Genomic DNA, 8,538 nt, shown 5'->3' with positions numbered 1-8,538 from the left:
CTGAGTGATTTAGCGGACATAAAGCTAAGACGATTACTAAAATTTGTCAACTCCACATACTGTTTTGTGTTTAACAATTTTAATGTTTTCAAACCTTGGTAGCCATACCTAAAAATATGGTTAAAATTTTGAAATTGTCGTAGATTTTTTGTTTGGTTCGTACAATAAAAATAAAGGGGTTCCCATAAAAAATTTTGAGCGGAAAATGGCACACGACAGCAGGGCAATTCTGGCTAAGATAGTTGCAAAGCCTTTTGTTAAACAATTGAAAGACAGTAGGCAAGATAGTTTGAAGTTTTTTTTTTTGTTATTCTGGCACGAAAGTCTTACAAAAAAGGCTTCCATGCCAAGTTTCATGGTGAAAAGCTCTTTTGACAGAAAGCTCATGAACATGTTCCTAAATAAGATGTATGTACATCATTTTGCTCGAGTAAGCAAAGTACTAGAGATCAGAGGCTCGCATACTCGGGCAACGAAATTGTTTTTTCATATTTCTAATATATTTCTTATTTTTTTAATGTAAATTTGGATTGATTTAAAAACCGAAAATATTTTTAGTGACTTTAATTTCAGTTGTTTTTCACAAATTTCCTTTTAATTTTAAGACTTTATTTGTTTTTTAATTTAGTTTAATTTTTGGAAACTTACGTATTTTATGTTTTTTTTCCTTTTTAATAATTTCTTTTTATTAAATTTTTTTTATTGTTTTAAAAAGAAAAATATGTATTTTTATTATTAAGCAAAATAACGCTAAGATCTTCTCGTTAGCAGGTCACTCAATTAGTCTTTGGAAAGACAGAAAAGAGGTTACAATAAAGCAGAAAGCTTCAAAAAAGGGTTCAAGCTGAAATTTTAAACCCACTTTTCCATAGAATCATGTCTTTATATCAAATTTTTCTAATTTTTTACTTTACATCTGTCAAATTTGAGTCGGTGAGCTTGATTTTGACCCAAAGTATAATTTCTTCCTCCTAGTTAAGCATTTTAAGCGATATCAAAAATGACGTTTACCTTAGCCTTCTTTTAATGATTAAAACCAATGCGAATATGGCCCGCCCAATACTTTTCGATAGAGAGAGATGAGAGCAGGTAAAAAATTACATGGAAAAACGTTAACAGGAATTAAATCCTTAGAGGCCTAAATTGTGAAGTAATTAATGTCGCCGTCTCGGATTTTCGTTTGAAATTTTTGTTAGCTACATGATCCCAACTTTTTCTCAAACTTTTTGCTTTAAATAACTTATGTTTCATATTCCATTCCAATAGCATTTCGTTAACGACAACGCTATTTTACCTCGCTTGGTAGTAATTTTTTCTTCCATTTGCATGAACATTATATCACTCATGCGTACACCTATCGCTTATCACTTTCTTTGTTAAGCAATATTTTTTATCACTTTTTAATATTTCACATTAGCATTGTTGTAAGCCAACGTCATGCACGGGCCTCACAAACTCACTTCCGATGATCAATTTTAACCCACAAATGCCGCCGGGCAAGTAAACTGTGTCATAACGTCATGATCATGAGCCAAATTTACACACAGTATCGCATTTCAATTGGTCCACTTAGCATTTGCACTTAAACTTCATATACATACATATACATACATAGTATAGTATGCACTCACTTATAAAAATGGCTATGCATCTAAATATCCGCGAAATACACGTTTTCAGTCTCGCGAACACTCTGGCACTGAATGCCACAAACGAATGCTGAACTTGAAATTTGCTATCCAAAGCGGCTTTTACGCTCAACTGCCTCAATTTTCTTAGAGTTTACTTCTTTCAGGCATATTTACTGTACATATATTTAAGTACCTACATATGTAAGTCTGCATCTTTGCTGGGAGCGCCGCTTTCTTGACGCAATCAAACGCCAATTTTCTTATGCCCAACTCGTGTCCAATAGTGGAGAAAGCGGCGGAATATGTTTATGAGCATACATTTGTATGAAAACTGGTCTTTCGGCAGAGCAAACGGACTCTCATTGAAACTGGTTTGTCTCTTTTAACTGCGGAAACTGTTTAGATTTGTTATCAAAGTTTTGTTAGACATGATTTTCGTTTGTAGTAGATAACTGTTATTTTGGGTTGATGATCTAGTGAAGAGGTTTATAGTTGTATGCTCTCGTAATACTCATAAGCCGCATAACATAACTGTTTCGACATACATAGGTACATACATATGTACATACATACATAAATAAATGCGGAAGTAAAACGTTTACCTGGATTTGCATATACATATGTACATACTTATGTAGGTACAAACAATTCCTTTTTTTTCACATATTGGCGGGCCCTATAAAAGGTCTCTACAGATTTTTAACACTTTGTATTTGATGCCCATACATCTGGCAACATTATTCCAGTTGCGTCAAACTGACTTGCATTCGAAAGGTGACATTTCAGGCTACATCTTCAGTGCAGACAGTTATGTAATTCGTTGGTCGTGCAAAAAGTTATAGTATTGATGCGAAAATGAGTGAAATACCTCAAGATATACCTACACTATGTCGAGCCCTAACCGCCAAAATAACATAAGCGACATTTTTTTCAAAATTTTCTTTTTGATGCAGAAATATTCCTAGAGCATCTAGATGCATTTCTGCATCAAAAATAAAATTTTGAAAAAAATGTCGCTTACGTTATTTTGGCGGTTAAGGCTCGATGTGATGCTTTTTTTGCTATAAAAAGGATAAAGTTAAAGCGCCGCAAAAACATGCCAAAGTGTACGGTGAAAATTATGTGAGTGAACGCCAGTCCCAGGAGTGCTTTATTCGATTCCGTTGCGGAAACTTTTTTTCAAAGCAACGCAAGCTATCTTTCCTGAAGATCGATTACCCTTCACAAACGACTTCAAAGCCTGGATTAATACATTGCTACAACTCGGCGAATTCGAATTCGGCCCTCTACTGCGCATAACTCGACCATTTGAACGAAGCTGTCAAGAAAAAGCGACCAAAATTGGCTAACAGAAAAGAGGAGTGTTCCATCATGACAATGCCAAGCCGAACACGTTTGTTTGTGACTTGGAACAAATTGACGGAACTCTGGCATCCATTTGTTTCGTTTTCTCTTGATGCTAAAAAAAATTGGCCAACCGTAGAGCCGCAGAAAATTACTAGCCCAAGTTTTTCGCCAACTCCAAAGGGTGATTGTATTTTTATGAGTTGTTTTTCATGACAGAAAGACACTCGAAGGTTTGCCATTGCCTGCCGAGCGGCGACCACTATTAGAAAAATACTTTTTTGTTTTTCGATGTTGGGTTGAATCGGGCTTGAGCACAGACCCTTCGGAATGGTAGCGCGCACAGCTAACCACCACACCAAAGCGGCGGCCTTATTAAGTACTTATGTACTTAAAAACGAATTCCCTTTAATATTGTTATTGTACAACAATTAAATACACTACACTAAAAATTATTTTTAACCAAATAACCTGATAGCCAAGCAAGCGTGAACAACCACAATGTTTATTTGTTTTGTTTCAAGTGCACGCGAGTGCTACTTATGACGTCATATGAGTACATATATGCAACAAATCCATACATACATATGCACATGCATACAGGTTAGATGCTTTCAATTTAACTTCATTTATGATTTTGTCAAATTGTTGCACATACCGGAGAACATTCATTTGAGAGTACATATTGTTATGAGAGCAAGCTTTTATTGACACGTTTGGGCACACGTTTGAGCACACAAACAAACATCTGTGTGTGTGGATATTTTAGTTTTATTACGTCTAATAAAAGCATAGACAGACGGCAGCGTTGATCTGGATCAACTCGTTAATTCGGAATCGTCTCGGAAATTAACTGCAGTTGATCCGGATTAAGTCCTAGAATTAAATCCCAAACATAACTCGGATCAAGGGAATTTTCGATGACAACACTGACCAAAACTCAGAGAGCGTGGAATACAGTGAATATGCAAATCTGGCATGGGTAATGTAGTCACCATACTAATTCAGATAAGAATCCAATATAAATCGAATAAGAACTTATTTGAATTAATACGGTGACTGCAGTACCGACGACAAGGTATAGGTATGCCATTAAAGTGGTCCAAAAATGTATGTAAAAAAATAAGGTCGGATTTTTAATGCCGGCACCCCCTAGGATTGTTCTATATCGAAAGAAATATACACCTTTTTTTTATTTTGAAATCAAAAAATATTTAGGGGGTGCTCAAAGCGCTCAAAATTTTCCATGTATTTTATATGGAGAAAAAACCATTTTTCGTAGAAATGGTATAAAACTCTTAAAAATCAATATTTTTCGATTGGAAAACTTTTCTTATCTTCAGGAGATTCCCAGTAATAATACGCAAAACTTTGAGCGCTTTGAGCACCCTCTAAATATTTTTTGATTTCAAAATAAAAAAATAGGGGTATATTTATTTCGATATAGAACAATCCTAGGGGGTGCCGGCATTAAAATTCCAACTTAATTTTTTTGGACCACTCTAATGCCCATGCTAGATTCGCATTTACTTTGTGTATTTTACTTAATTTTATTTTCGTTTGTTTTATTTTATTTCAACATTTTTTATTTTATTATTATTAAATTTAAATTTTTAGAGTTTAATTTTACTAAAAAAGTCAAAAACAACTAACTAAAAACAACTTTAAAAAAATATAGAGGTTATAATTGAATACATAAAACAAAATTAAATGAATATTCTACAGGCCGTGGGATTCGAACCTACGACCTAGCGGCTAGTATATCCGCATTACTGCCGTCTGTCAAGGCACAATTTTGATCAGATCGACTGCGGCGTTAATCCGGATCAACGTTGCCGTCTGTCTATGCTTTAATCAAACTTGGTACGGATGAGAAATCAGTTTTATTGGCGGTATCACCCACTCAGTGCTTTTCTTTAAACTAAATAATCGATTTATACATACATAGCTAATATTTTTAGATTTGTGTAATTTTATTACCCAACAAGCAAAATAAACTTAAAGAAAGTTTTTTTTAAGTTTTCAATTATAAGCATTAAGCTTTCAAAACGTTGATTTTTTGTTTATAAAACGCTTGGAAGTAAGCGTAATATAATCGAAAAGGAACATTGGTTATAAGCGTAGAAATATAAACTTGTAATAAATGTTCAAAAGAAAGCTTTTTATAAGCGTAAAAGTGTAAACTTATAATAAAGGTTCAAAAAAAGTTTTTTTATTAGCGTATCAATATAAACTTACTAAAAATTTTCAAAAGAAAGCTTTTTATAAACATTTTTATAACCCTTTATTTAAAGATATTTCATTAAAAACTCATACATAGATTGCTTAACATCTAGAAACTAAACGAAATACGAATTTTCGGCGGACTCATCTACAGTCGCGAAAATATAAATAGGGAATAGACATTTTAGCATACAAATTCGCAATAACACATACAAATTAAGCATAAAAAAGTTAATTATTACATCTTGTTGTGTGCTTTCAATTACTTGCGGTTATTGGCAAATTGGAAAAGCGACATCGATGCAGCTATATATTCCGCTTCATCGCCGCCATTCTCATTGATGAACTTTTCTGAAAAAAATTTAATACATTTTTAATTGAATGTTAAACTAAGAAAGGATAAGGGGAACTCATCATTTGGAAACTCGAATGCTCCACCGATTAGCGCAGCGGGTCCTTGATTGGATTTTCTTGTTTTACCGCATTGGTTTTATTTAATTTTTTCTTTTAATAATATATTTAAAAAATCGTAAACACGTCACTTACGATTGAAAAAATTTTATATTTACTACTTCATGTCGTTGGCATTTGCATTTCATTTATAAGTTTAAGTTATTTATAAACATTCGCTCTCAAAACTTATTAAAGGTTTATTTGAAAAAACTTTTAATAAGCTTAATATTAAAAATGCTTATTTAACGCTTATTATAGCAAACTTACTTTAAGTTATTTTTAAAAACATTTACTGAAATGCTTGTTGGGTATTCTTCAAATAACAATTTCGGTTTCGAGATTTTGATATATGTAGTTGTACCTGTTTTTGAGAAAAGCCTCTCGCAACTGACAGATGACCCAACAACCGTTATGAATAGACGGACTTGCTTATGTAGCTACAGAAATGTAGTGCCCATATCTTCCCATTCGTCTAATGGGTTGCTTTTGAGAGAAAATTCTGAAGCATAAAACGTTTTTCGCTTCCAATACAAGTGCTTTTTTTGATACCTAATTGGATCGCAGTAAAAAATATCGAGTACAAAAATACTTGGTAAATTGAGAAAAGTATCGAGTATGTACTTGAATTTACTTGTATCGATTCATACCTACAGAAACTAATTTCTGATGTTAGAACACTGATGTAAATCCAGATTTTGCAATTTAATAGTGAATTCTTCTGTGAAGCGTTATACAAGATCAGCAATATTTAATATCATCGATGACAGTTAAGTCTTAGGTGGATTTTTATAGCGGAATCTAATTTTTTTGAAAAGTGCAGATATTTAGAGGGTATTGAATATAAGCCCTCGATATACCAACTTTAATAATTATTCTCCATCTTCTTCTTTTTGTTTGGCGTTGTGACCACCTAAGCGATATTGACCGAGTCCAGTCGTTGCCCTTCTGTGCCAATTGTTTCCAATTGGGAATTCCAAGTAGAGCCAAATTCTTCTCCATCTGGTCTTACCTTCGGTGCGGCTTCCTCTTCTTTTGCTACCACCAGCTGGCATCCTTAATGGGAATACTTACAGGGCTAAGGTACAACATAACTAAATGGCGGTGCCAACCGATATCGTTTTATCATCTGCGTTAATTAGCTCTCATGACGAAGAAAACATGCTCTGCAAAAATCTCGTCTTGTCCACCCAACTCTATTACTCTGAAACGTGGACAAAGCAAACCAAGGTGAGTATACTTTAAGCACCTTCAAAAGGGACAATCGACGAAATAGTTATAGTCCCAAATAAGGAGGAACAGAAATATTCAAATAAACAAAGTTGGATTTCGGGGCAATTATCCTGACTGTGTTTTGAGATTTTAAATAATTTCTGATTGACTTTTTATTGTATATCTTTGTTGATGAACTAATACTTAACTGTTTGCAAAACTTAACAACCAGTTTTCTCTACTCAATATTTATGAAGTATACATTGTATACATCGATCTACATAACTGTGTTCGTATGTAAGAGTAGCTTATATCGTGAAGCTGGCTTTAGTATAATGCGGCATTGCCTTTGGTTCTTTAAATGACAAGGAATTTTTTTGATCAAACTTAATAAGAATATTGAATTGCCAGTATTGGAACTAGTTCTTGCACGTTCATTTGCCAAAAGTTTTTCAACGGCTCGGCGCCAGTGAGTCATACGCAATCGTTTATTTCGGATTTATTTTTGGTACTAATTTCAGTTGATAGAATTACATCATGCCCCAATTAAATCCAATCTGTCACTTTCCGTTATGGTCTGATTATGCATACTTCGCATAAAGTTTAAACTGTCATTTTGTATGTACTCAATTACCCAGAAATTAGCAGAACTTGTAAAAACTGAGCAATCTGTTGAGTTTGTCTTCACATTTTCTTAAGTGATATTTTAATAGCGGTGGTACCAGTGCTTGTGCGAAGTTATGCGAAGTATGCATAATCAGACCTTTCGCGCTTAACTAGATTTAACAGCTTTTTGTTTCGGAATACACTATATATGTGTATACTTATGTATGCAGGTAAGAGAGAACATTATTGAAAACTTATCAGTTTATTACCACGCCATTCTATTGGTTGAAATTTGGACGGAAAAATTTATCAATATTTTTTGTTGTTATATTTTCTAAAAATATATTATTTTATATATATGTATATACAATTATTAGATGTAAACAAATTTATGTACGATGATTTATTTTGGAACGAATCTCCGTCATTTCCGGAAATGCGTTCCAAAATAAATCATCTTACCACCCTGTCGGAAAAATCAACCAACACCAACACACAAATTTAAGTACCTTTATTTACACGTACCTACAGAAAGGCACCTTAAACTATGATTGAAAAGCTACAATGACGTTATTATGAGGGAAATAAAATTATCCTAAGGCTATTCGAAAAGCGTGCGCAATTTATCAATATGAATATATATTCTATATAAGTATATATGCATGTATGTACATGTCTACATGTATGCACATTAGGCTTGTCCAATTTTTTCCAACCAACCGCCAGAACTGAAGAATATCAGTTAATATTTACCCGTTCCGCCGGTGTTTTGAAATTTTCCATATATTTTACATGGATAAAATACATTTTTTCGAAGAACTGTTATAACATTGTTCAAAATAAAAAGATTAATTCAATTTTTTTTGCATTTACTCAATATTTTCGGTAGATTTATCGTACGAAATTTAAAAAAAGGGTTGCCAGCTATTTGAAAAGGTAAAATAATTTCAAGGTTCAACAGAATATTTAAGTTAAAGCAAAAAAAAAAATTTGAAATGTGGTTGCCACCTTGCTAAAAAATTCAACAACGATTATTAAAATAACTAAGCTTATTTAATAGCACCATATGGGC

The sequence above is a fragment of the Rhagoletis pomonella genome, unplaced genomic scaffold, assembly GCF_013731165.1.
Source record: "Rhagoletis pomonella isolate Grant_MI unplaced genomic scaffold, Rhpom_1.0 Rhpom_scaffold_00322, whole genome shotgun sequence".
In the NCBI taxonomy this organism is placed as follows: Eukaryota; Metazoa; Arthropoda; class Insecta; order Diptera; family Tephritidae; genus Rhagoletis; species Rhagoletis pomonella.
This window is presented reverse-complemented; position numbering follows the sequence as displayed.